General features: G+C 51.9%; 1 long non-coding RNA gene across 1 annotated transcript; it reads right to left on the bottom strand.

The window, feature by feature from the left end:
- Nucleotides 1-320: 320 nt before the first annotated feature.
- Nucleotides 321-1,036, bottom strand: LOC130709442 (uncharacterized). Its single transcript, XR_009009986.1, has 2 exons — nucleotides 850-1,036; nucleotides 321-767 (listed from the first exon to the last, which is right to left on the bottom strand). It is a non-coding gene; the product is annotated as an uncharacterized LOC130709442 (long non-coding RNA).
- Between the last annotated feature and the right edge of the window lie 1,340 nt (nucleotides 1,037-2,376).

A 2,376-nucleotide genomic window follows, 5' to 3' on the forward strand; every position in this document is an offset into this window, starting at 1 on the left:
GCAAGGACTCGGCCGAGTCTAAGGGGCTGGGTGGAGGCTGGTGACATTCCCCTGAGGGTAGTCGCCATGGCCAGCCCGACGCTGATCCTGCCCCCTCCACCCGCCAGAGCCGGGCGTGAGCATCTCAGCGCCTTGTGTGCCTTCAGCCCCACGCGCCCCCCCCCCCGCCTGGAGGCAGCGCCCAGCCCCGCCCGAGTCAAGGGTGGAGGTGCCAACTCCACGGCCACCCCTTTGGAGAGGCGCCCGGCTGTGCCCAGGTTGTCTCTGAAACACTAACTGTCTTACGCACTCCGCAATGAGATGTGCTCCGCAGAAGCCCAGACCAGTATAAATAGGCCTCTTTATTCCCCTGCCTTCATGCTAAGAAAAAAGAACAGCAGAAGTGGGGAAGAAGGACATTCCAGAAATGCCACAGAGAGACCGCTGTGAGCGCTGTGCTGTGTCCTCTGCAGGAAGCGCTTCACGGCAGAGACAGGAGCTGCAGCAGGAGACGGGGGCCACGCGCCAGCCCGGATGAGGAGACCCACTGCCCTCGGTTCCCAGGGGGGGCCCCGAGAGCAAGGCCGGGGGGCCCCAGGCCAGCTTGCTCGCCCTGTGTCATGTTTTCTCTCCTTTAAGACGGTGGAGTCTGGCTGTGGCGTGTCATCCTGAATGGACTCCAAGGATGTCCGATCGCCTGAAGATCCGTCGGGGGAGTGGCTGTTTTTAGTTTTAAACAGACTCGTTTACAAGCAGAGTCTCCGTCCAAGCATATCAAGAATAAAGTCCTGCGAGATCGAGTCTCGTTAGTGTAAAAATTAATGATTCAAGATACAGTAGAAACTGAATAAAATTTGTCTTTATTCTTACCTTAAAAAAAGAGGATAAAGTCCTGCTTCTAACTGTAGACTTATTACTCAACGGGGAAATAGAACTTTTTCGGTTCTACAGCTGCCGAGGCCCGCACTGGGGACACCAAGTTGTAAAAGGAGGTCCCTCCTTGCGGGGCCGCACCCTCGGCTGGGGCGTTGTCAAGTCCCCCCCGACTGACTGGCATCTCGATGTGATGATCTCTTTAGGTTTGAGAAAGTAAAGGTGAAACCTCTGTAAATAACTTTTTCCCCTGATATGGACAAACTAAACACACACACACACACACACGCACAGCCCTGCCACTAAGTCTCAATGAGTTGTATTTTTTTTTAGCTTCTCACTTAACAATTGGCATGTTGATTTGTACCCGGTGACCTCATTTGGGTACGAGGTTCAGGTTGCGAACAGTGTACGCCACTGCTTTGCTTCTTTTAAATCACAGAACACGGGGTCAGAAGTTTGGGTTTATTGTTAAGAGGCTGAAGAAAGGGACACACAGCTGGCGTGTGCCTGTGCTGTCTATTTCGGGAATGGGACTTCTGAGTCACCGACTAAATTAGACACAGGTGTTCTCAGCGTTGCTGGGGGGCCCTGCGCCTCGGCTCTGCTTTGTGAGATCCCAGGGACGAGGAGGGCTCCAGACGGCCAGGACCGGAAGGAAAGCACACAGGCACTCTTCAGACGAGGCTCCCAAAGTGATATCTTCATAAGGAATAAGGTGTGCTCATTCCTTGGGAAGGTCTGGTTTCACATCCTGGTCCCAGAAGTTCTACTCTCTGATACATAAGGCAGCTCACCTATTTCAATTCTGTAGCCGATAAAATGGCACTAGTTCACAAATTGCAAGGTCATTATAGAAAAGAAAGATGGTGAGCATTAAGCGTCCCACACATAGTAGGTGCTTAACAAATAGTGTATGCTATTAATGCTATTCATTCTTGAACTGCCCTTTGTTAGTTCTGTCCTGCATCCCCAGATCCTCAGGCTAAGCTCTTGGAGGGCAAGGACTACTTTATTCATCTTTGAAATCCCCAAAGGACAGGAAGGCAGTAGGTGGCTGTCTTCAAACCCTCATGGGTGAACCGCCCCCCCCCCCCAGCAGCTGGGACTCCTGCTGCCACCTTAGCCCTATCTTGACATACGCACCCATGGAATGTACTTCCAAACGCCCCTTCACACATCATGGTGTTGACCAGCAGGGTGAGAGACAGACAGGAAGCAAGCAGTAGAAACCTAAAAATGCATAGCTTATTTCAGTTGAAGTGTCAAATGCGTCATCAAGGAAGACCCCCAATGAAAGACCAGCGGGGGCTGCAGAGTTCTTGGTGCAAACGTGGCTGGGGTGTGGAAGGCTAGATGACTCTCCTTCATTCATTAAGTATGGTGAGGACCTACCATGTGCCAAGCACCGGGCTAGGCGCTACAGATGCAATGGAGAATGAGACATAGTCCAAAGGGCATCTAAACAAAGAAGAGCTAATTACAAAAGTCTCTGGGGCTCTAGAAGTCCGTGCAAAGTGCTCA

The sequence above is a fragment of the Balaenoptera acutorostrata genome, chromosome 12 (genome assembly GCF_949987535.1).
Source record: "Balaenoptera acutorostrata chromosome 12, mBalAcu1.1, whole genome shotgun sequence".
Lineage (NCBI taxonomy): Eukaryota > Metazoa > Chordata > Mammalia > Artiodactyla > Balaenopteridae > Balaenoptera > Balaenoptera acutorostrata.